The sequence below is a fragment of the Rana temporaria genome, chromosome 1, assembly GCF_905171775.1.
Source record: "Rana temporaria chromosome 1, aRanTem1.1, whole genome shotgun sequence".
NCBI classification, from domain to species: Eukaryota; Metazoa; Chordata; class Amphibia; order Anura; family Ranidae; genus Rana; species Rana temporaria.
In genome coordinates, this window is record NC_053489.1 from 101,332,973 (window position 1) to 101,360,517 (window position 27,545).

General features: G+C 44.2%; 1 protein-coding gene across 2 annotated transcripts in view; it reads left to right on the forward strand.

The window, feature by feature from the left end:
- The first annotated feature begins 4,452 nt into the window (after window positions 1-4,452).
- Window positions 4,453-27,545, forward strand: part of FAM169A (family with sequence similarity 169 member A) — a 103,515-nt gene continuing 80,422 nt past the window's right edge. The window contains exon 1 of one of the 2 annotated variants that reach the window (XM_040341418.1): window positions 4,453-4,662. The gene's annotated coding sequence lies outside the window, so the exon portion shown is untranslated. Of the gene's footprint in view, window positions 4,663-15,688; window positions 15,712-27,545 lie in introns of those variants that run through there. The other variant, XM_040341427.1, reaches the window with a different exon arrangement.

Here is a 27,545-nt window from a genome sequence, read left to right on the forward strand (position 1 = left end):
GAGTTACAGACAGAAGAACAGGAAGTGAGGATTTCTCAGAAGAAATAAGGACATTAAAAAGCAAAATGGAAGGATGAGGTAAGTGAAGGAGGACTGCACTAAGGTAAAGGAAGCCATTTAGGGGGGGGGGGGGAATTCCTTTACAACCCCTTTAAGAAAAAGAATCCTCCACCTGTAACATCAAAGCCGCTTACCAAATGTATCAATCTCTTTTTAAGGGAGATCAAAACAGCTTGTGGCTAAATCTCTATGTTAGCCTGTGAGCTTTCCTAGGTCTTCTGTGACAGGAATCCTCAAGCAGTTCCGCAGTTAACAGTTCCCCATGCAGATAAAAAAACTCTCATAGTGTAAACTGTATCCAACTAATTTATTAAAATACACAGATGTACACTTACAGTTACGATGAAATTTAAAAGCATGTCAGAGAAAAGTATTCGAGCCGGCCGGCTCTCGATTTCCGCCCATACCTTCCGGGACTTAGCGTTTATCTACAAAAAATATATAAAAAAATGTTTTCCTCGGTTTAGGCCGATACGTATTCTTCTACATATTTTTGGTAAAGAAAAGCGCAATAATTTTTTTTGTGACTGCGACATTATGGCGGACACATCAGACACTTTGGACACATTTTTGGGACCATTGTCATTTTCACAGCGATCAGTGCTATAAAAATGCACTGGTTACTGTGAAAATGACACTGGCAGTGAAGGGGTTAACCGCTAGGTGGCACTGTAGGTGTTAAGTGTTCCCTGTATAGTGTTTCTTACTGTAGGGGGGATGGGCCCTGTGTCACATGACACTGATCTCCGCTCCGAGTACACAGAGCCGAGATCAGTGTCATTGTCACTAATCAGAGCGGGGAGGTGCTTGTTTACACAAGCATCTCTCTGCTCTATACCTCCGTGAGACGATCGCGGGGATCCCTGCGGCGATCGAGTCCATGGGACCCGCAGTGCAAATCACGGGGGGAAGGCGCTAGGGTCACGAGCGTGCCGCCGGCGGCGCACTCACGACCAAACGGCAGGCATTTAAAGGGCCGTGTACGGGTATGTGATTATGCCTGTCCGTATCATTCTGCCGACGTATATATACAGTTGGATGTCCTTAACCACTTCCGGACCGCCGCATGTACATTTACGTCGGCAGAATGGCACGGACAGGCACATTGGCGTACCTGTACGTCCCTGCCTAGACGTGGGTCGGGGGTCCGATCGGGACCCCCCCCCAGTACATGCGGCGGTTCCTTCAGGAGCGATCCGGGACGAGGGCGCGGCTATTCGTTTCTAGCCGCCCCCTCGCGATCGCTCCCCGGAGCTGAAGAACGGGGAGAGCCGTATGTAAACACTGCTTCCCCGTGCTTCACTATGGCGCTGCACCGATCGAGTCATCCCTTTTATAGGGAGACTCGATTGATGACGTCAGTCCTACAGCCACACCCCCCTACAGTTGTAAACACACACTAGGTGAACCCTAACTCCTACAGCGCCCCCTGTGGTTAACTCCCAAACTGCAACTGTCATTTTCACAATAAACAATGCAATTTAAATGCATTTTTTGCTGTGAAAATGACAATGGTCCCAAAAATGTGTCAAAATTGTCCGAAGTGTCCGCCATAATGTCGCAGTCACGAAAAAAATCGATGATCACCGCCATTAGTAGTAAAAAAATTAAAAATAATAAAACTATCCCCTATTTTGTAAACGCTATAAATTTTGCGCAAACCAATCGATAAACGCTTATTGCGATTTTTTTTACCAAAAATAGGTAGGAGAATATGTATCGGCCTAAACTGAGGAAATTTTTTTTTTATATATGTTTTTGGGGGATATTTATTATATGATTATATGATATTTATTATCTAACACTATCTTCTCTACAGATTGACAATGCTGTTTTCCAAGGGTGTCTCAGTTGCTTTTCCATCCAGAGTGGAGACACCCTAAGACAGGAAGTATATTACTGGTCAGATCACCAGGTGAAATTAAAACGAAATATACCTGAAATTACAAAAAAAAACTAATGCAGCCACCAAATTTAAGAGAGGATGAACTGAAATATATTACATTTTTTGTTTTTGATTTTAATATTAATTTAACTCCAAAAATGTCCTTCTATTGCTCTCCCTCTTCCAAATCTCCCAAGTCCTGCTGTGATCTGACTTGGTGTTAGTGGGTGGCCACTGGCTATATTCATTCTCCATGGTCACACTGTATGTAGAAAGATTGCCACCCTCTCCTGCACGCTCCTGAGATCGACTATAGACTGTGGTTTATAGAATATAGACTATGGATTTTAGACTATAAGTTATGGATTATAGACTATGGACTGTGGATTATAGACTATGGAATATAGATTGTGTGTTATATGGAATATGGATTCTAGACAATGGATAATACACGATAGACTATGGACTATGGACTATAGACTATGGACTGTGGATTATAGACTATGGATTATAGAATTTGGATTTGGGACTATGGATTATACATTATAGACTATGGCCCGGATTCACAAAGCACTTGCGCCGACGTATCTCGAGATACGCCGCGTAAGTGCAAATATGCGCCGTCGTATCTGTGCGCCGTGCCCACAAAACTAAGATACGCCTAAAAATAGGCTTCATTCCACCGACGTAATTTGCCTACGCCGGCGTAGAGTGGGCGCATATATACGCTGGACGCATGTGGCGCTCCCATTGATTTTCCATTCCAATATACAAATGAGTGAGATACGCCGATTCACGATCGTACTTGCGCCCGACGCAGGCTACGACTGGTGCGCGTAAATTGTACGTCCAGCGTAAAGTTAAGCCTCATAAAGGAGGTGTAACTCAGCAGCATCCATGCAAAGGGCTGCACCAGGGAACACAAGCCGACGTAGTTTACGTAGTTTTCGTTGGACGTGAATATGACTAGGCGTAGGTTACGTTCATGCCGTAGGCAGTGATCCGGCGTATCTTAGGCAGTTGTTCCGACGTGATTGTGAGCATGCCCACTGAGATGCGCCCACGGGACGGCGCATGTGCCGTTCGTTATACGTATCTGTCTGGCGCTCGGCCCATCATTTGCATGGGGTCACGCCTCATTTGCATGGCTCACGCCCACCTACGCCAGCTTACGCCTAGGAAACCCAGCGCAGTTTTGGGAGGAAGTGCTTTGTGAATTCCATGCTTGCCTCTCTGCGTTGGCGTAGCATAAAGGAGATACGCTACGGCGGCATAAATGTGCGCAAGTGTCTGTGAATCCGGGCCAATGACTTCAGCAGCACATGCGATCTGAGTTTCTCGGCTGAAAGGTCCGGGACACGCTGGACCTTGCGGGAAAAAAGTCTCCTGTGCTCATGCGCGGGAGTGACGACATGGCTGCTGCAGCCACTCACATCGCCGGAGCCGTGATACCCAGTAGACACGCAGAGGGAAAATGTCCACTCCCTCGGCGTGGACTGAAATCACCTGCAACGCCTCATTCTAAGGTAAGTATTTAATAGAGAGCTAGTATGCGGTGCATACTAGTTCATTATGTCTTTTGCCTTACAGGTGTAAAAAAATATGCGGTTTTACTACCGCTTTAAACTTCCTTTACTGTAAAAGCAGAGTTCCACCCAAAAGTGGAACTTCCGCTTATCTGATTCCTCTCCCCCTCCAATGCTAGTGTAAAGACCCCTTTCATACTGGAGCGGATTCCAGGCGCTATAGCATTAAAAATAGCGCCTGCAATCCACCCTTAAACAGCTGCACCATTCACTTCAGTGTGAAAGCCCCAAGGGCTTTCACACTGGAGCGTTGCGCTAGCAGGATGGTAAAAAAAAGTCCTGCTAGCCGCATCTTTGGAGCGGAGAAGGAGCGGTGTGTCTACCGCTCCTTTCCGCTGCTGCCCATTGAAATCAATGGGACAGCACGGCTATAACGCCTGATCACATGTGTAGCACCATGGATGGCAATTACAGATCAATCAGAGTCTAAGATGACAGCTTCCTTGGCTGAATAGGATGGGAGGGTATAGTACCACCTTAAAGTAGAACTATACTCACCTTCAATTCAACAATGCGCCATTCTGGAACTCTCCGCCGCCCGCAGACATCTTCATGCACTTCTGGGTCTTGATTGCCGCCTGCTGTTGTGATGACATCACCCTCCAATCATAGGTGGGAGTTCCATCAGCTTTGGCATTGCTGAATTTGGGCAGTAAGCTGCCTGTGTGCACCTCACTGTATAAATAATGCAAAAAAGACAAAGCATGTCTCTTATGCATTAAAAATGCTGCCTGTCTGCCCATTATTATTTCCCAGCATGAAATAATATTTGTAGATGAAACTGAAACAACATAAAATAAAGTACAATGTAGGGAGAGATCCTCCAATCAGGGGACGTGCTAGAAATCAGTCCAGCTGGTGTCTCTGCTGTAAACTATCACATGATCTGCCCCTCTCCTCCAATAATGACAGTCAGGAGATTACAGCATAGCCCCGTACTACACCTCCTATAGACGGAGCAGCGACCCACCGCCAGCGGCATTCCCAGCCAGTGCAGGTGTCACGTCACAGGGGCAGAGGCAGCGGACAGCGCCGCGCAGCGCCGACACGGGGGACTGCAGGCAGCTGTCAATCACGCAGTCCAGCAGCAGCAGCAGCAGCGAGCGCCCGGGGAGGACAGACATTGTCTAGGTGAGTGATGGCGGCTGGCAACCCCATCCAGTGTCAGTGACCCTGATCTATATTATCATTATCTTCATCATCACATCCTCTTCCTCCTCCCACCTCTCCCCCTAATAGCGGCCGCAGGGCTCCCTCCTTCTATCTCATATCAGGTGCTCAGTACAATGTGTGACCCGGGACTCAGGTGGGCACCCCTCTACCCCTCACCCCTCTACCGATCCATCCGTCCATCCAATTGTCATCAATATCGGTGCCGCCCCCCCCCCCCCCCCCAATACACCGGGATAGAGACGGTGTGTGTGCGGGGAGAGAGCTGGGCACCCCATGGGCCGCTCCGAGCCCTGCCTCCAATCACCACATACATATATATATATATATTCTATAGATATACACACACATATATATCTTCTATAGATATATACCTTCTATTATTATACACATATATATACCTTCTATAGATATATACCTTCTATTATTATACATCTATACTTCTATAGATATACACACACACATATATATCTTCTATAGATATACACACACATATATATCTTCTATAGATATATACCTTCTATTATTAAACACATACATATATATACCTTCTATAGATATACACATATATATACCTTCTATAGATGTATACCTTCTATTATTAAACACATACATATATATACCTTCTATAGATGTATACCTTCTATTATTAAACACATACATATATATACCTTCTATAGATATACACATATATATATACCTTCTATAGATATATACCTTCTATTATTATACACACATATATATATATATATATATATATATATATATATATATATATATATATATATATATATCTTCTATAAATATACACATACCTTCTATAGATATACACATACCTTCTATAGATATATAACTTCTACTATTATACACACACACATATATATATATATATATATATATATATACGTCCATAGAAATACAGATATATACCTTCTATAACTACAGAGATGGTCATATGCCATATATGCCTTCTACAAACAGCCATGGCCATATACTTTCAACAAACACAGGCATGGTCATATGCCATCTACAGATGTCATCATGTCCATATACATTTCACAAATACAGCCATGGCTGTAAATACCTTCTACAAACTGGTAAGGGTATATACCTGAAAAAAAACATAGGCATGGTCATATACCTTTTACAAATACAGGCACGACTGTATACCTTCTATAAATACAGACATGTCCATATACCCACTACAAATATAGATATGGCCATAGATACCTTCTTCCCGTATACCTTCTACAAACACAGACATGGTCATATGAACCATTTACAAAGAGGCATGGCTATATATTCCTTCTACAAATTCAGGCACGTGCATATACCTTCTACCAATATCATGGCATTATACCATCTACAAATAGCGTTGTCTTATACCTTCTACAAATGTCAGCATGACTGTATACCTTCTTCAAATAAAGACAAGTGCATATACCTTCTACAAATACAGGCCTGTCCATATACCATCTTCAAATCGGTATAGTATAGTCATATGAGTGAGAAACTTATATAGCGCAACGCCTGCCAACTGAATCGCCTCTGGGATTCAGATATACCTTCTTCAAATGCCAACATCTCTGTATATCTTCTACATATACAGGCATGTCCATATACCATCTACAAATGGCAGCATGACTGTATACCTTCTTCAAACCACGGCCTGTCCATATACCTTTTACAAGTACAAGTACTACCTTATACCTTCTACAAATGCCAGCATGACCATATACGTTCTACAAATACAGGATTGCCCATATACCTTCTGCAAAGAGGCATGGCCATATAGTCCTCAATTACCAGCATGCCCACATACCTTCTACAAATGCCAGCATACCCATATACTATCTACAAATGCCAGTGTGACTTTAAACCTCTGTTTGATAAAGTCTCATGCCACGTACACACGACCGTTTTTCGGGTTCTAAAAAATGAAGTTTTTTTTTAATGTAAATAAAACGATTGTGTGTGGGCTCCAGAGCATTTTTCACGATTTAAAAAATAGGCATTAAAAATTTCGAACATGCTCTATTTTTTCACAACGTTTTTAACTTTGTTGTTTTTAAGGTTGTAAAAAATGGTCTTGTGTGGGCTTTAACGACGTGGAAAAAAACGTGCATGCTCAGAAGCAAGTTATGAGACGGGAGCACTCGTTCTGGTAAAACTAGCGTTCGTAATGGAGTAAGCACATTCATCACGCTGTAACAGACTAAAAAGCGCAAATCGTCTTTTACTAACACAAAATCAGCAAAAGCAGCCCAAAGGGTGGCGCTATCCGAATGAAACTTCCCCTTTATAGTGCCGTTGTACCTGTTGTACGTCACCGCGCTTTGCTAGAGCATTTTTTTTTTACACGATCGTGTGTAGGCAAGGCCGTTTTAATGATCAGGTTGAAAAAAACGTCGTTTTTTTTCTAGAGCCTTAAAAACTGAATTTTTAACAACCCGAAAAACGGTTATGTGTACGCGCCATCAGTGTTTATGACAGTGTATTTCACAGGTCAATTGTGATACAGACATACAGACAACGATCCTGTATCTATCATTGTATAGGGTCTGTGCATCTTTTTTGCATATATAAAATGAATGTACATGTTATTGGCCACATGTGGTTCTGGTTTATAGAAATGTATTTAAATGCAAAAGGTAAAACTTGTTTCTGGGGCCTCGTTTACACCGCCATTTATTTGTATTCATAGGACATTTCTAAAAGCATGTAAATAATAATAATAATAATATGTATAATTCACAATGTGTATTTATATGTGACTTTAGTTCAGCTGCACTTAAGGCTGCATTCACACCTAAGCGACAGCCGCGTACGCGTGTAGCGGCAGATTTGCCGCGATTACAAATGTTTCTTTTTTTTTTTTTTTTTTTCTAAAGTATTCCCATTGCTGTCTATGGGAAAACGCGCGTGTCGCTTGAAAAAAAGGGTCCGGGACTTTTTTTCAGGCGACAGGCGTTGCGCGTCTATGAGATGTGAACCATCTCCATAGACGGCAATGGGAATTCTCACCTCTAGCGACAGAAGCGTCCCGCGTCGGGCGTTTTGTCGCTTAGGTGTGAATGGGGTCTAAAGAAAAAAGAATTGTGGCATCCAGCAGCAGATTTGATACATGTCTGAACACATGTAAATATTTGAAAAGCATGCAAATATAAAAGTAGGAGATCTAGGAAGAATAACGTATCGTTACCAAACGCATGATGCTGGTGTGAATGTAGCCCGAACTTTTGGAATTTTGCTCAAGTGTTTGTAAATCAGTGGTTCTCAACCTTTCTAGTGCCGTGACCCCTTGATGAAATTTCCCAAGTTGTGGGGACCCCCAACAGTAAAATTATTTACAAAGTGTATAGCACCCAAGCATGTATCTAGCACTGACTTAATTATTTTCTTGCATAGCCACGTCATGTTGGACTTAAAAAAAAAAAAAAAAATGGCGTAACTCTGCTTTAAGTCCAACATGACGTGGCTATGCAAGAAAAAAATTATTATAGAACAAGACATATCATTTATATATGAACGTCCCAGTTGGCTCCTCAAATGTGGTTATTCCGTGTCAGTGCTAGATATTCAAAGTGTATAGCACCCAAACATGTATCTAGAACTGACACGGAATAACCACTTTTGAGGAACCAACTGGGACATTTATATATAAATGATATGTATTGTACCACAATTATATTTTTCACAGTCATGTCAGACTTATTTAATCAAAACCGATGTATTAATTACACTGCTGTGACAAACAGTGCAAAAATGCCTTAATTACCAGTATTTAGTGCCTGGCTTGCCAAAGTACCTCAGGTTACCTCAGGTGTTCCGTCAGCATCAGCAACCCGTCTATTATATTAACCGGAAGTGATGCCGCCGCCATCTTGGTACCCTCGTCCGCAGCAAGGCTACAGTTAGAAGTCGGCAAGCGGACATCTTTTTACACCCACCAAAGTCTTGTATTTTACATGTATTTTTACCAGTAAACTGAGCATATATACTATATAAAGCTTATATAGTATATAAGCTCAGTTTACTGGTAAAAATACGTGTAAACTGCAAGACTTCGGTGGGTGTAAAAAGATGTCCGCTTGCTGACTTCTAACAGTAGCCTTGCTGCGGACGAGGGTACCAAGATGGCGGCGGCGTCACTTCCGGTTAACTCCGCTTGCTGACTTCTAATTGCAGCCTTACTGCAGACGAGAGTACCATGATGGCGGCGACGGAACGTCACTTCCGTACGGTTCTCCTCTCCCGGAAGTGACGTCTTGCTGGCCGAGACGGACAGACTCAGGTGTAAACAGTAATTTCGGGTCCGTCTCGGCCAGCGTTACAGTTTGGACTAGCATTCGCGACCCCCGGCAAATTGCCAAACGACCCCCGGGTTGAGAACCGCTGTTGTAAATCAAAGCCGTATTTATTTGTAGTGGATTGTGGCTCATGACTCCTGATGGTAACACAATGATCTCCAACAAATAGCTTTGTTTTGCCACTTTCCAGAATAGAAGCAGTATATGAAACACACTGTAACATTATTTTTCCTGGGTGAGGTCATCTTGTAAATGCATCGGAAATGATTATACAGTATATGACTTTCCAGAGAGCTTCGTGAGTTTTTACCTGAAACTTGCTCAAAGATTTGTGACTCCTTTAGGGAACGTTTTTAATTTACAAATTTACACAATTGGGAAGGTTTAATAAAAACACAGGTCCATCTAGTTACCGTATTTATCGGCGTATACCGCGCACTTTTTTGCCCTGAAAAACATAATACAAATTGTATTTCAAATATATATATATATTTGTACGACAATTTAAAACAGTTTATTGATATTAATTATTTATTTTGACCAGGGGTCAAGTCCTGGGGAAAAAAGTGTGGGAACTCCCACCCAAGATCCACTCCCCCACCAAAAAAAAAATGATACGCTCATATGCATAATTACTAAACTTTTTTTCGATCCACTGTACCTTAGTAATCCTTTATGTTACTGGCCGCTTCCTGTATATGGATTCATCGGGTAGTGTGCGGGTATTCCGTCACTTCCTCGATGCCGCAATGTCTCCTGGGAGCTTTTGCCATTGTTCCCAGGAGACATTGCGGAGGTCTGCTGCGAGTTATCGCTGGATTTAGAAAGAAGCAAGGACTCGAGCTGGGCATCACCGCTTAGTGAAGGATTGGCTCGGGCGGCTCGGCTGCTCTATTCCTGCAAAGGGAACTGAGTTCCTGCTGTGAAAAAAGTGCAGGAACTCCGTTCCCACGCGTTCCCGCAGGACTCGAGCCCTGATTTTGACTCTGTATTGTGAAAGTGTTGTTTTTTTTGTGTGTGTTTTTTTTTAATGTGACCAGCAGCAGAGGACTAGAAGCTCCCCCTGCTTATGTTTCCCTGCAGGCAGGTTGGGAAAGATCTGGGTCATGTGACAGCTGTATATTGATTAGGAAAAAGGTACCAAGCACTTGCGTGTAAACTTTCGGCGGCGTAGCGTAAAGCCGTCTGGCGCAAGCCCGCCTAATTCAAATGGGGCCTGTACCATTTAAATTAGGCGCGTTCCCGCGCCGAACGTTCTGCGCATGCTCCGTTTGGAAATTTCCCGCCGTGCTTTGCACAAAATTACGGCGCCCCGTTGTGTTTGTGAATGGCGACGTGCGTAACGTACTTACGCCGAAAATGTTTTCTTTTAAATTCGCCGCGGGAACGACAGCCATACTTTAACATGACTGGTGTAAAGTTAAGCCATGAAAAAGCAGGCTTGCGACGACGTAACGCACGCGAGTACCTTTGTGGATTGCCGTAAAAGCTCATTTGCATACCTGACGCTGGAAAACGACGCGAACTCCACCCAGCGGCGGCCGAAGTATTGCAGCCTAAGATCTGAAGGCGTACGAAGCCGTAAGCCTGTCGGATCTTAGCCAAATGCCGTCGTATCTTGTTTGTGAATCACAAATTAAGAAACGACGCGGCAAATTTGAAAATACGCCGGAGTATCAGTAGATACTCCGGCGTATTTCTTCTGTGAATCTGGCCCCCAGTGTCCATGTTGAGTTTCTCTCTGGATTGTTGCTGCACTGGTTCACACAGAACTCTAATTCAGCCCTGGTTCACACTGGTGTGTTTTGACATGTGAGTTAACATGTTAAATTGGTGGCATTTGCCGGCAATGGCGCCGTCCTAATCGGTGCGCCGTTGCATCTGCGGCACTGCACCGATTTCAAAAAGTAGTTTCTCTACTACTTTTTGTGAATTTCAGGCTGCGATTTACATTGAGATGCACAGATGTCTCTGAAATTGCAGCCGAAATCAGGACTGACAGGCTTCATTCCCACAGCCCAGTGTAAACCTGGGCCAAGTCCTGGTTCACACCAGTGAAGCTCTGAAATTGCGCTACTTCAGCACGATTCCAAAGCCGCAGATCAGTGTGATTTGCACATTCGATTTCATTGCGGCTTACAACTTTGTTTAACAGAAGTCTATGCAAGTCGCAATGAAATTGGAAAAAAATAGTGCAGGAACGTTGCTGGCAATGGGGTGCCACTTTGTCATGTGATTTTGAACTATCATAGCGTAAAACAAATCGCACCAGTGTGAACGAGGGCTAATGTGAATTGAGTGAGTATTGTGAGTTTAACATACTTGTGTTTGCTGGATAGTATTAATCAATGTTTGGTATCATTCGTTGCCTGGTCCTTGCGTTGCTCTCCTCTTTGTACTTAAACGCAACATTGTTTTTTTTTGGCTTGTCATGTGCTTAGCAGTCAGGACCGTGAGCAGAGAGGGGCCTGTCAGAGCCCCGCTGATTCCTATGGAGAGATCGGACGAAAATGGACAGCATGTTCGTTTTTATCAGATCTCATTCGATCCGCCAAACGGATGGCTGAACATATCGCCATTTGACTGATTTTAGCAGATGGGATGGCAGACGGGTGTCAGCGGACACATCTCCGCTAACATCCGGGAGTCAATGGATGGCCCCGCTCAGATCCGCCTGTCCAGGCTTGTCGTGTGAAAGAGGCCCTAAGGAGTAACTTCACTTTTGTTCAGAAAAAACATAAATTGCAGCCACTGTGCCCATCAAACGCAGCTACTGTGCCATCAAATGAGCCACTGTGCCCATCAAACGCAGTCACTTTGCCCCTCAAACGCAGCCACTGTGCCATCAAACGCAGCCACTGTGCCCACCAAACGCAGCCACTGTGCCATCAAACGCAGCCACTGTGCCCATAAAATGCAGCCACTGTGCCCATCAATTGCCACCACTGTGCCCATTAAAGCGGGGGTTCACCCAAAAAAAAATGTTTAACATTAGATTCAGGCGAGTTGTTAGAAGCACAATCGGGTGTTTTTTTTTTTTTTAATCGTTGCCGTACATACCGTTTTATAGATATATGTTCTCCGCGGCTTCTGGGTATAATCTGCGGGACTGGGCATTCCTAATTGATTGACAGGCTTCCAACCGTCGCATACAGCGCGTCACGAGTTGCCGGACTGCGAGTCGGCTCTATAAGGCGCCTGCGCACCGACGTTCAGCTTCTTTCGGCAACCCTGTGCACCTGATTGGCTGAGAGGCGGGTTAGTGTTAGGGAAACTATTTATTTGATTCCCTAACACAACACTGTGTAAACAGCGAACGCACAGCAGTGCGGCCGCTGTTTAACAATTTGGAAGCCTATTAAAGCCTATGGCTCTAATCAGGCACTTCCAAATACACCCCTGCTGCTGTAATTCAGATGCCCGGCATTCGACAAGGGGCCAGACACCTGAATAGGGGGTGGCAGCGGCGGCAATAGATAGATTCATGCAATGCATGAATCTATCTATTATTGATTGACCGGTGCAGGAGAGAGGGGGCGGCGCTCCTGCGCCCTCTTTGGACGCACCGCCACTGATGCACACAAACCTTCAGAGGCGTTTGCAGGCATACGTTTTTAGGAACAGTAGAAAAAAAACGACAGCCTGTACGTCTAGGAGCAGAGGCTGTTAAGCTGTTGAAATGGAAAACACAAAAAAAAAAAAACGGGGCTAAACTCCGCTAAACACTAACCACCTTTGAGGCCGCGTACACACGATCAGTCCATCCGATGAGAGACCGGTGTCATCGGTTAACCGATGCAGCTGACTGATGGTCTGATGTGCCTACACACCACGGTTAATGAACCGATCGTGTCAGAACACAGTGACGTAAAACACGGCGTGCTGAAAAAAACAAAGTTCAATGCTTCCAAGCATGCGTTGACTTGATTCTGAGCATGCGCGGGTTTTTAACCGATGCTTTTGCATACTAACGATCGGTTTTGACTAGGGTTGTCCCGATACCACTTTTTTAGGACCGAGTACAAGTACCGATACTTTTTTTCAAGTAGTCGCCGATACCGAATACCGATACTTTTTTAAAATGTGTCCCCAAATGCAGCCATGTCCCCCCCATATGCAGCCATGCCCCCCACATATGCAGCCATGTCCCTCTAGCCATGTCCCTCACATATGCAGCCATGTCCCCCACATATGCAGCCATGTCCCTCTAGCCATGTCCCTCACATATGCAGCCATGTCCCTCTAGCCATGTCCCTCACATATGCAGCCATGTCCCTCTAGCCATGTCCCTCACATATGCAGCAATGTCCCTCTAGCCCTGTCCCTCACATATGCAGCAATGTCCCTCTAGCCATGTCCCTCACATATGCAGCAATGTCCCTCTAGCCATGTCCCTCACATATGCAGCCATGTCCCTCTAGCCATGTCCCTCACATATGCAGCAATGTCCCTCTAGCCATGTCCCTCACATATGCAGCAATGTCCCTCTAGCCATGTCCCTCGATGCGGCGGCGCGATGCGGCGGGGGGGGAAAGGGGGGGGAAAGTATTCTATTTAGGTATCGGGGGTATTTGCGCGAGTACGAGTACTCCGGCAAATACTCGGTATCGGTCCCGATACCGATACTGGTATCGGTATCTGGACAACCCTAGTTTTGACCTATCGGTTAGGCATCCATCAATTAAATTTTAAAGCAAGTTCTCATTTTTTTGACCGAAGGATAACTGACCGATGCGGCCCACACACGATCGTTTTGACCGATCGTGTGTACGCGGCCTAAGCCTCTTTTGGCATTTTTACATTATAGGGGAGTGTTTTTACTGTAAAAACGCCTAAAAACAATAACGCCAAAAAAGTGCATAAACGGCAATAAATACTAGTCAAAAACATGGCTAAAAGCATGTTTTTACAGATGCTTTTTCCTTGGAGCAGTGCATTTTTTCTACCTCTGAATGCCCCTTTGTCTTAGCCTATGTGCCCATGCACATATACGCGTTTACAGGTGTTTAGAGGCAGAAAAAAAAACATCACTTATGTTTACAGGAGAGAAGCGTTTGAGCAGAAAAAATGTTTGACGCACCTAAACACCTATGAATGCTCTTAAATGCTAGTGGCCAAAATAAATTAAAATTGACCAGTGGAATGGCCGAATACCCAAAGGCTTGATGTGCCTAAACGCATGTGCAAAACACTGCGTTTTTTCAGCTGCTTTTTTCTGCCGGGAGCAAAGGTGTTCAGGCATAAGGCCTACAAGTGTTTTGTTCTATATGTTCAATAAGTTAAAAAAAAATAAACAATGCCTGTTGATTTTGTCAAAGACCTAAAGCGGAGTGTGAAGCGTGCTGCTCTTTCTAATTGGCCCAGTGGCGGAGGAAGGAGGAGAGGCCGAAATTCCAATGGGCGTCGGGTTTTGGTCAAAAACAGGTACCCGTTTTTCCCCTCCCCCTGAAAGATGCCAAATGTATGGGGAGGGGGGTGAGGGTTTCCTTTTTTTTTTTTTTTTGGGTAGGGGGGATTTTAGGGGGTTAGATAATAGGTAGGAGATGTATGCTCTGAGGTAAATTAGAGTCAAGGGAACTTAGACTGCAGGGGAAGGAATGTGGGGAAGGAGTTAGGGGTAACTCCTTTATTTTCGAGTAAAATTGGAATATGAAGTATATGTTATATATATATATATATATATATATATATATATATTAAATTGTAATGTTTTTTTTTGAGAGTTGTAACATGTAACTGCCTACCTATTAGAAAATAAAAATAAAAAGAATGTTAAACTAAAGATGCCAAATGTGGCACCAGAGGGGGGGAGGAAGCAGCTCCCACTTTTGGAAAGCGACCGTATGGTGATCTGATCGTTAGTACACAGCTTTCATCTAAAATTCTCCGAAGGGACAAACATTTTCATTCTGTCGTATGAGAATTTTCGTATTTTAGTAACCTATGTGTTTTCGATACTAGCATGCAAAAAAAAACGGACGATCATCCGTCCATTAATTTCATCGTATGTACAGTGGGTTAGGGCTGTCCTGTGTCTTGTGCACACTTTCTGTGTTACCTCAAGGAGAGTAATTGGTCCTCCTAGCTCTTATCTTGGGACTACACTAGATATAATGCTGTGGGGGGAGGGTTTGGGTAGTTCAGTGTTAATTTTGATGTAAAATTTTGATTTAGTTTGACTAAAATTACATTTTAGTTTTAGTCGTACTTTAGTCATCTGAATAGTCATATCTTAGTTGACTAAAATCTCTCTGTTACATTTCAGCCGACTAATATCTAATGGGCTTAGGTAAATTGTAGTGCATTATTTAATTTTTTTTTGTAAAATTTCCAAACTCATGTTATACTCCTGGAGTAAAATTGTAATAACATGTAGTGGGGATGGGGAAGTAAATGGGAGTGAGGGAGTGCACAGGTCTGAGGTGGCTGTTATTGTACACAGTGCTCAGCACTGCTACCTTGCTGGGAGGGGAAACACTCACTATGTAGTTTGTGAGTACACAGGGCAGAGAACTGGTCTGAGGTGGCTGTTATTGTACACAATGCTCAGCACTGCTACCTTGCTGGGAGGGGAAACACTCACTATGTAGTTTGTAGGACATTGTTCCAGAACTCTCAGGCAGACAGAGGGAGCCTCCATCTCTCAGCCATCACAGCTTCTCAGGGGACAGGTGGAGCTCTGAGGAAAGCGGAAGTTCAGGTGGGTAAACATCCCTCCCTCACATTTTCATTCTGTTTTCAATGAAGAAAATTTTAATTGATTTTCGTTTCATTTTCGTCAGTGAAAGCATGCCGCTGCCGAAAACCATGACAAAAATATTTTAGTCAACAAAATTAACACTGGAGTAGTGTAGCAAAAGCGAACTGTGCAGGGCTGACACCATTCAGTCCACAAAAATGTGCCTTTTCAGCTCACAATAAGAAATTTAGGAGCATAATCTGGAAGATCAACATTTAATTTTCTGTACTTTCAGGGTCTTTATGGCTGGGTTCCCACATATGCGAATTGGATGTGGGTTTCCTCACATCCAGTTCGCATGACAGAAGAGTGTGCCCGGCTCACAAAGGAGCCTGTTCACACAGCTCCGGGACGGCCGCGGTCCGCATTTAAATAGGATCTTGTGCCTTTAATCCCGTAGTTAAGTTTCAGACTCCCCGAGGGGAATGGGCGTTCCTATGCAGAGGGGAACATGAGTGACGGCCGCCTATGGCGCGGCACGCTTCCCGGAAATAGCCGAAATAGGACTTGGCTCTTCACGGCGCCTGCGCAGTCAGTTCCTAGTCTGTGCGCAGGCGCCGTGAAGAGCCGAGTCCTACTCCGGCTAATTTCGGGAAGCGTGACGCGCCATAGCCGGCCGTCAATCATGTTCCCTCTGCATAGGAACGCCCATTCCCTGCGGGGAGTCTGAAACTTAACTACTGGATTAAACTGTGAGTACAGGCGCAAAAAAAATAAATAAAGGCATACTGTAGCTCACGCTAGTATGCTGGATTTCATGGTAAAAAATTGTTATTTAGGGTGAACCACCGCTTTAAGGTATAAATCATGCAGAAATGGGCATGTATTGCAAAGATGTACAGAATTGTTTTAAAAAATTTGCTCTGATATCCTTTAAAATGTGATGCTTGTGTGAAATGAACTCACACGATCGGATTTCCATCGGACAAACTTGTGAACTTGTTCTGCATACAGAACTTTTTCAGCCAACAAACACGAAACAACGTGTTTTTTCTGCTCTTTAGCGCCACCCTTTGGGCAACTTCTGTTAATGTTGTCTTATGGTTAGCATTGGTTCGGAGCATGCGTGTTTGTACTTTGGATTTTAGTCTGATGGATTTGTGTACACGCGATCGGATAATCCGACTGAACACATTTGTTGACGGACAATTTGAGAGCATGGCTAACCAACAGTCGGATTATCCGACAAAACACATCCATTGGACAATTGTTGTCGGAATATCCGATCATGTGTATGACCCTTTAGGCTCGGTTAACACCTAGAATGGATCTGTGTCACAGTAGGGGTCCGGTGTGTCCTCGTTCACAGTTTCATGTCCGATTTTTAGCCCAAAAAACGCACAGCGTTTTTCTGCAAAACGCACAGGACCTGCTGCGGAGATATGTGAACCGGCTCCATAGAGAGCCAGCTCCTGCTATTGCGAATTGGATGCGGGGCTCCCCACATCTAATTTCGCAATGGTGTGTACTCAGCCTTACTGAGAGTTTTCTTGACATCAAATCAACCAGTGAAAAGGGAGTTCCTGGGAGAGCCCCCCTTATGCTGCCAAAATAATTATGTAAGTTGTCTAGACTGGTAATACGGAGCCTGGTGTGTAAGGCTGCATCCACACCTGAGCGTTCTGTCGCCTGAAGCGCAACGCTCAAAAACGCTAAAGGGGAAAAAATACATTATTCCCTATGGAGATGGTTCACATCTCCACTCCAAAACGTCTGACGCCGAACGCCTGAAGCTCAAACAAGTTCTGGACCCTTTTTTGACGCGCGTATCGGGCGGTTTGGGCGTTTTTGAGCGTTTCCATTTCCCATAGAAAGTAATGGAAACGCTTGATTCAAGCAACTAGCGCGACAACAAGAGTTTCGTACGGGCGTTTTGTCGCTTTAATCAATAGAATATTTCACCCAGGCAGAAGATAAAAAAAATCTACCAACATAGCAACAAGTGATGAAAAGATGATCATTTTTCCTATTGGCTAAAATAAAAAACGTCGAAGTACAAAAACGTCGGACGACGCTGTATGCAAACGCGCAAATAAGCATGAATACGCGCAAAAAAACGCCGGAAAAAACGACAGAACGACCTATGCTCAGGTGTGAATGCAGCCTTAAGGGTTCTATTGAAAATGAATGGGATTATATGCCCAGAATCTTTGTTTGTTGTCACATATCATAGGTCACTGCAAAAGGTCGTTGGTCAAGTCAAGGCAGATATCTCATTGTCCATTGTTCTTGTTGAGAGTTCTGGCAATGTTTGGATAGACGGAGACGGTCAGTTGCATTGGAAATGTTTGGTCACCAGACTTTCCAGTCTGTTCATTATCTGAGCAGATAGCTTTATTGGTGGAGGAGACAGTCTATACACCTGAAGTTTGTAGGCATGTAGATTTTAAAAAGGACCTTACTGTCTCTGCCAACACACTGTCATGTTAGTACTGGCATATAAGTGTCTATGTTAAAAAAAGAAAACTTCTAGTTGGGTCTTGGCACAATAGTCTTTCATTGCACATTCTTGACCCTATCTTGTGGGACAAAATGCTAAAAATAAAGAAAAAGAAAAAATACATACCGTATTTATTGGGGTATAGCGCGCTCCCGCGTATAGCGCGCACCCCTAAAGTTGGGCAGAAATTCCTGTGGAAAAAAGGATTTTGTACTTACAGTTTTGGTGTCTTGCGCGGCGTCCATCGGCGGCCTCGTCGGGTCCGGCGTCCGTCTGCGGCTTCGGGTGTCCTTTTCGTCGGGTCCGGCGTCCTTCTGCGGCGTCCTCCTCGCTCGTTTCCCGCGCCGAGTTTGAATACTGCGCCGGCATATACCGAGCGCAGTACACTCGGGCAGGCTCGGCTACTGTCGCGCTCACGTCCTGTACGTCCAGGACGTGAGCGCGGGAGGAGCCGAGACTGCCCGACTATACACTAGTGTACTGCGCTCGGTATATGCCGGCGCAGTATTCAAACTCGGCGCGGGAAAGTGGGTATCGGCGTATATCGCGCACCCACGATTTTGCCCTGATTTTCAGGGCAAAAAAGTGCGCGGTATACGCCGATAAATACGGTATGTGCTAGTTATATTCTAAATGTATTTTTTGAAAGTTTGATTTCAGAATTTTGTGGATATACTGTGGTTAGAAAGGGTTAGGCTGGCCATACACGGTTCAGATCTTGGCTAGTTCAGCAGGAACCAGCCAAGATTTGGACCTTTAATGGGAAGGAATGTACCAAGTTGATTGATCGATCAACTTGGGTACAACCAGCCTACCAGATAAACTTGCGACTATCGCAAGCGGCTGCTTTAGCTGCTAGCAATAATCACTGGCTTCAGGCCCACCAGAAGGAAGAGAGTAGCCTGTGTATGGCCAGCCTTAGAACTATTCTCCTCAAACTCTCTAAACAAAGGGCCTGTTTACTGTCCTTCAGACCTAAGGGGGACCAGATTGTGGCCTTGGCCTTGGCATCAGTGGGAGTAAAATATGCCCCAGGCTTTGTAAAATTCCTAAGGATAGTGAACAGTGAGATTAAACATGGCATAGCAACCCATGATTCGTTTGGGGAGTATTAATGCCCTGTCATTGGTGTCATAGGAGGAATAGTACCCCCTTGTTGGGAGGGGAGGAACACTTCCCCATCATTGGTGTTAGTGGTTGGAAAAGTACCCCATCGTTGGAGTCAGTAGGAGGAATAGTGGCCCATCATTGGTGTCAGTGGTAGTAATAGTGGCCCATTGTTGGTGTTAGCAGAAGAACTAGTGCCCCACCAATAGGGTCAATGGGAAGAATAGTGGCCCACCTTTGGTGTCAGTGGGTGAAAAAAAACGCCCCATCATTGGTGTCAGTAGCAGTGGCCCATCACTGGCCTAGCTGGAAGGAATAGTACCTCTTTGATAGTGTCAGTGGGAGGAATAACTGTTGTTAGTGGGAGGAACAGTTCCCCCATCTTTGGTGTCAGTGGAAGGAATAGGGATCCATTGTTGGTGTCAATGAGAGAACTAGTGTTCGATTGTTAGTGTCAGTGGGAAGAATAGTGACCCACCATTGGTGTCAGTGGGTGTAAAAGTGCCCCATCGTTGGAGTCAGAGGGCGGAATAGTGCTTCACCGTTGGCATCATTGGGTACCCATTTGTTTATATCAGTGGGAGGAATAGAGACCCATGGGAGGAATAGTGGCCCATCATTGGCATCAGTGGGAGGAATAGATGCTATTTGTTGTTGATCATGGAGAGGGGAGAGAAGCCTGGCAGCCGGGCACAGTGCTGGATCGATACAGGAGTCAGGTAAGTATTATAAGGGGAAGGGAGTGCAGGGCAAGTGTAAAAATATTGTTTTACCTCAATGCAGGGAATGCATTCAAGTAAAAAAACATTTTAGCTTTAGAGCCACTTTAACCACTTCAATACCAGGCACTTACCCCCCTTCCTGCCCAAGCCAATTTTAAACTTTCTGTGCTGTCGCTGTTTAAATGACAATTGCGCGGTCATGCTACACTGTACCCAAACAGAATTTTCTTTTGGTGGTATTTGATCACCTCTGGGGTTTTTATTTGTTGCTATACAAATAAAAAAAGACCAAGAATTTTGAAAAAAATATAAGTTTTTATTTTTTTTCTGTCATAAAATTTTGTAAATAAGTAAGTTTTCTCTTTCACTGACAGGCACTGATAAGGCGGCACTGACGGGCACTGATAAGGCGGCACCGATAAGCAGGGCCAATGAGGTGGTACTTATGGACACTGACAATGGGCACTGATATGCAGCACAGATGGGCACTGATATGCGGCACTGGTAGGCGGCACTGATATGCAGCACTGATGGGGATTCATAGGCGGCACTCATGGGTGGCACTGGTGTGCACTGATTGACACTGATGGGCACTGAAAGGCTGCAATGATGGGTACTTTTGGGTGGCACTGATAGGCGGCACTGCTGGGCACTGATAGGCGGCACTAATGGGCATTGATACATGGCACTGATGGGCACTGACATGCGGCACTGATATGTGGCACTGATTCGTATCCCTGGTGGCACTGGCAGGGATTTTGGGTGGGCACTGGTTTGCAGCTGTCTGTGCATTGATTGGCAGCTGCCTTAGCACAGATTTGCATTTCCCTGGTGGTCTAGGGGCATACCTGGTGGTTCAGTGTGGATGCCCATACCTGGTGGTCCTGGGTGGCATACTGGTGTTTTTTTCCGGGGATGCAAAGGGGGGTCTGTGCTGATAAACTATCAGCACAGACCCCCCTGTCAGGAGAGCAGTCAGTCAGTACTCCTCTACTCGTGTCTGTCAGATCAGCGGCTCTTCCTGTTTACATTGTGATCAGCCATGATTGGACACGGCTGATCACGTGGTAAAGAGCCTCCGCCGGAGTCAGACTGACACACCGCACCACCGATCGCCACAATTTGCGCCCCCACAGGCGTGCGGCAGCTGTTATCCTGCTGGATGTCATATGAAGTCCAGTCAGGATAACACAACCACTTCCCGGACGTCAGTTTGCTATAGGCCGAATGGGAAGTGGTTAAAGAGTAACTCCACTCTTGTTGAAAAAAACATTCCCCTCTGGGTGATCTATGTACATTGCAAGAATTTTAACAAACTTTGTTGCAGATTCCTACCTTTTGTTATTCTGAATAGAAGTAGCTGCTTGCTAGTCTGTGTCCATGGGTTCTTTGGCCCCATTACATTCTGGCAACACTAAAGATGACACAGCAAGAAGTGGCAGTTTGAGATTTGCCCCGATTTCCTGGGGGTGCAACTATTGTTTCCCGTTAACTATTCGAAACTTTCTGATTGTGTGGTATCACCTCTATATTTTTCTGATTGTTTTTCAATGTACTGACATAGCACTAAATCAAACAACCTAGTGCAATGTGTGGAATTTTGTATTTCTTCTTGTTATTTTGCAATTCACCAATACAAAATGATTGGAAAAGAATGCAATTGCTAAAACCCATACCAATTTTCAGTGTCCCATTGAGGAGCCTTTCCATTACTCCCTCTCATGGAGACACAACGGGAAATAAAAGGAAATTCCTCAAAATAAGTGTAGGGGGTCAATTTGCTAAAGGCAAATAGACTGTTCACTTTACAAAGAAAGCTGCACTTTGCAAGGGAATTTCCGACAGAGCTTAGTGAATGAGGTGAAACTCTGCATACTTTGATTTTACGATCAAGTGCAAGCAAAACATTTTATTTTTCCGTGCATGTGATTTGGTATTCAAAGTGAAATTTCACCACATTCTTAAATCTCTGGGGAACATTCCCTTGCAAAGTTCAACTTCCCTTGCAAAGTGAAAAGCCTATTTGCCTTTAGTAAATCAACAACCAACCCTCTTAGGCTGGCCATACACGGTTCACAATTTGAACCGTTAAAGGGCAGGCTGAATGTACCATGTTAATCGATCAATCAACTTGGGTACAACCAGCCTGCCAGATTCTCTTGTGATTGTCGCCTGAAAAAAAGTCCCGGACCCTTTTTTTCAGGCGACATTGCCGTTCGGCCATACAAAGCAATGGGAAGGCTTTGTGAAAAAAAAAAAAAAAGTTACACACTCGTGGCAAAATACGCCGTGTACGCTGCGTATCTTGTCGCGGAGGTGTGAATGCAGCTTAAGTGTCACTGGTTTCCACAAAGTGTCAGTTAGTGTCCAATTGTTCGCTGCAATATCACAGTCCCACTATGAGTTGCTGATTGCCGCCCAATACTAGTATAAAAATAAATAAATAAAAGTTTCCATTGTAGATCACAACTTTTGCGCAAACCAATCAATATATATGCTTATTGTGATTTTTTAAACCAAAAATATGTAGCAGAATACATATTGACCTAAACTTGTGAAGAATTTCGATTTAAAAAAATAATTTTATTGAATATGTTTTATAGCAAAAAGTTAAAAAAAAATAATATATATATATATATATATATATATATATATATATATATATATATATATATTTTCAAAATTGTCAGTATTTTGTTTTTTAGCGCAAAAAATCTAAAATCCAGTAGAAATCTCTATTTGTGGAGTAAAAAAAAGGATGGCGTTGCATGACTGCACAATTGTTAAAATAACGCAGGGGATAACGCAGGGGATTAAAACTTCCACAGGTGACATGGTTAAAGTGGATGTAAATTTCTGAAATGAAAAATGAATAGAGAATATCCCTCTATAGTGTGTACTTGGATTTTCCTCCGTCTGCAGAAACGGAGCATAGCGGACACTGATGAGCTATCCCATAGGGATACATGTATGTCCGTTTTTCATCCGAAAACAGATGGATGGAAAACGGACATACAGTCCGCTGGTGTGAAAGGGCCCTATGAGTATTTTCTTTGTCATCAGCTGCATGTAATTATCAGGGCAGGCTTCATTATGTGACAGCTGTGAACCATTCCTGTAGATTAAGCATCAGGTGGGCTTCTAAGGCTTCATTTCCATGGACGTTTTTACAGCCACTTTTTTTAGCCTTTTTTACAGCTTAAAAACGCTTGCCCATGTTTTTTTTTTTTTTTTTGAGCTGGAGCTCAAAAACGCAGCAGTAGCGTTTTTGAGTGTTTTTTAACGTCTGGCGTTTTTACAGCTCTAACACTGGAGCTTCAGAACGCACTGGTCCTGTTTTTTTTTGCAGCTTAAAAACGGCTCAGCCATCTACAGCTCAAAAACGTCATGGTGGGCATGAGGCCATAGGCTAACATGGAGAGCCGTTTTTAAGCTGCAAAAAAAGCTCAGAAAACTGGCTGTAAAAACATCCAAAACGTCCATGGAAATAGTTGTTCCTGAACTCCCTCCCCCCACTTGTTGTCCCCTTAGCTCTCTCTCTCTCTCTCTTCGTGTATGTATATGTATATATATATATATATATATACATACACACACACTCACCAGCCACTTTATTAGATACATCTGTTCAATTGCTTGGTAACACACATTTTTAATCAGCCAATCACATGGCAGCAACTCAATGCACTTAGGCATCTAGACGTTGTGAAGACGTTTTTCTGAAGTTCAAACCGAGCATCAGAATGGGGAAAAAAGGAGATTTAGGTGACTTTGAATGTGGCATAATTGTTGGTGCCAGACGGGCTGGTCTGAGTATTTCAAAAACTACTAAACGACAGGGATTTTCAGGCAAGACTATCTCTAGTGTTTACAGAGAAAGGTCAGAAAAAGAGAAAATATCCAGTGAGCGGCAGTTGGGTGGAAGAAAATGTCTTGTTGATGTCAGAGGAGAATGGGCAGACTGGTTCAAGGTGATAGAAAGGCAACAGTAAGGCCCCCGTACACACGTCCGAGAAACTCGACGGGCAAAACACATCGTTTTGCTCGTCGAGTTCCTTGTGAAGCCGCCGAGGATCTCGGCGAGCTGAAATTTCCCATTGAACAACGAGGAAATAGAGAACATGTTCTCTATTTGGCTCGACGAGTTCCTCGTCGGCTTCCTCGGCCGAAAGTGTACACACAAACGCAGAATACGGCTCCGGTCGAGTTTCTGGCTGAATTCTGCCAAGAAACTCGGTCGTGTGTACGGGCCCTCTCTCAAATAACCACTCGTTACAACCAAGTTATGCAGAATACCATCTCTGAACGCACAACACATCAAACCTTGAAGCAGATGGGCTACAGCAGCAGAGGACCACACAGGGTGACACTCCTGTCAGCTAAGAACAGGAAACTGAGGCTACAATTCGCACAGGCTCACCAAAATGGCACAATAGAAGATTGGAAAAGTGTTGGCTGATCTGAGGAGTTGCGATTTCAGCTGTGACATTCAGATGGTAGGATCAGAATTTGGCATAAACGACATGAAAGCATGGATCCATCCTGCTTTGTATCAACAGTTCAGGCTGGTAATAATAGTGTAATGGTGTGGGGGATATTTTCTTGGCACACTTTGGACCCCTTAGTACCAATTGAGCATCGTTTAAACGCCACGGTCTACCTGAGTATTGTTGCTGACCATGTCCATCCCTTTATGACTACAGTGTACCCATCTTCTGATGGCTCCTTCCAGCAGGATAATGCACCGTGTCACAAAACTCAAATTATCTCACCGCTGGTTTAATGGACATGACAATGAGGTCACTGCACTCCAATGGCCTCCACAGCCACCAGATCTCAATCCAATAAGAGCATCTTGGGGATGTGGTGGAAAGGGGGATTCGCATCATGGATGTGCAGCCAACAAATCTGCAGCAACTGCGTGATGCCATTATGTCACTATGGACCAAAATCCCTGAAGAATGTTTCCAACACCTTGTTGAATCTATGCCAAGAAGAATTTAGGCAGTTCTGAAGGCAAAAGGGGGTCCAACCCGGTACTAGCAAGGTCTACCTAATAAATATCTGTATATAAACATCATATCTGTCCAGGGTGTCCCAAAAGTCTCCATACAGTACATGATACTTTATATACATACAATTTGTATGTGTGTAGAAAGAGGTGGCTAACACGTTGAGAATATTTTGTAAAATGTTGTAATAAATATTTTGTAAATAAAGGTATATTTAGCCACAATTTCTCATTTTCCCTATGCATAGCGACTTTTGGGTCAATATTTATATATATATATATCAGTGTATTAAAGTAAAGGTAAAGAAAAATTACTACCAGCCCCTCTGTTCTATCAATCTGTGTACATGTTTGTATAAAATGATGACTGTAAATACCTTATCGCCGATCTTTTCTGGCCAGTCACGTGACCTCCGGCCGCTCTTCCCCCACGATCTAAGGGCTACAGCGGGAGGGGCCGAGATCCCCTCTGACTTCACATGACCACTGTGCTGGCCTCTCAGCCCCTCCCGCTGTAGCCCTTAGATGGGGGAAAAATGGCAGGAGGTCACGTGACTGACCATAAAACATCTCAGATTAGAGGATTACAACCTCTTTAAAAAAACAAAATGTTTCATCCTTTTATTTCCTGCATTTCAGTGCTGCTGATCGCCCCCAATCTGTTTGCAGATGTTTAGGGCCAGATTCACAAAAGAGATACGACGGCGTATCTCCTGATACGCCGTCGTATCTCCTGATACGCCGTCGTATCTCTGTTTCTAACTATGCGACTGATTCATAGAATCAGTTACGCATAGATAGGCAGAAGATCCGACAGGTGTAATGGACTTACACTGTCGGATCTTAGGATGCAGTACCGCGGCCGCCGCTGGGGGGAGTTTGCGTCGTAAACCAGCGTCGGGTATGCAAATTAGAAGTTACGGAGATCCACAAAGATTTTTCCCGTTGTTACGTCGTTGCGAGTGTTAGATTTCTGTTGCAAAGATAGGGCACCTTTAATATGGTATAAAAGTACTCCACCATGTTAAAGTATGCCTGTCTTTCCCGCGTCGCTTTTGAATTTTTTTCAAATCTTTTATTTTTCCCGGCGTAAAAAAATTTTTGGACGCCGCGATTCACAAAACGTCGGCGCGTCGTAATTTCGCGCAAAGCACGTCAGGAAATTTGCGACGGGAGCATGCGCAGTACGTCCGGCGCGGGAGCGCGCCTAATTTAAATGGTACTCGCCCCATTCTATTTGGCCCGCCTTGCGGCGGACGCATTTACGATACACCGCCGCAAGTTTCCAGGTAAGTGCTTTGTGGATCGAGCACTAAACCTGAAAACTTACGGCGGTGTAACTTAAATGGCTTACGTGTCCCCGGCGCAATTGTACGTGAATCTGGCCCTTAGTGCCTACATCAGGCATGGCGCCATGGAATTTCCCTGGAGCAGGATTCCTATTGGTGACAACAGTGGCTTATGACAGCGTAATGTGTGTTAAAAAGGGCACTTATACTCACCTTAATAATCCCACGTGACAGGGTGACATTACAAGAGAACAGCTGGGAGACCGTGACAGAGCATGTCACACTATAGCAGGAAGTGCCGGAATAGGGACCTTCATGGCAGGATGATTATTTTTTATTTTAATAACAACTTGTGAAATGACATTAACATGGTAAACCCTACAGTATGGAAGATTTTAGTTTTAGGGTTCTTGCATGTGGTACGGATGTTGGAACTCTCAATCTACCATTATGTGCAAGATCCAGTAGACGTCATACAGTGGATGCATGGTAAAGCTCTGGGAGCACGGTAAAGCTCGGCAGAAAATTTCCAAACGTGTCCTTCGTTTTTTCAGGTCAAAAACATCCCAACCAATTGCCGATTTGTGCCCATTACCTGGATGAAAAACAAACAACTGTCTAAATGACCGAATTTCGGCGGATTTTTTCATATAGTGTATGGCCAGCATTAGGGACCTTAGATTGTAAGCTCCTTGAGAGCAGGAACTGATGTAAATGTATAGCATACAAAACAAAGCGCTGCGTAATGGACAGCACTATAAAAGTACCGTATATACTCGAGTATAAGCCGACCCGAATATAAGCCAAGGCACCTAATTTTACCACAAAAAAAAACTTATTGACTTGAGTATAAACCTAGGGTGTCCATCTGCATGTCTCACTGTGCCTCACTGTGCCCATGCCTCACTGTGTCCATGCCTCACTGTGTCCATGCCTCACTGTGCCCATGCCTCACTGTGTCCATGCCTCACTGTGTCCATGACTAGACTGACGTTTAACATGGGAGTCTATGGAAGGAGTGCCCGGCAGTGAAAAATTGGTGCTCCCCAGCCGTAGGTTCCCCAGACAGCAAACTTTGCACACTTGTAGAGGATAAATAGGGCTACATGTGTGCCAAGTTCCGGGTCCAGGGGACCTAGGACCAGCTGGTACCGGGTCCCCAAACTCACTGGAGAAATTAACGTTTAAACATGGGAGTCTATGGAAGGGGTGCCCGGATTTGAAAA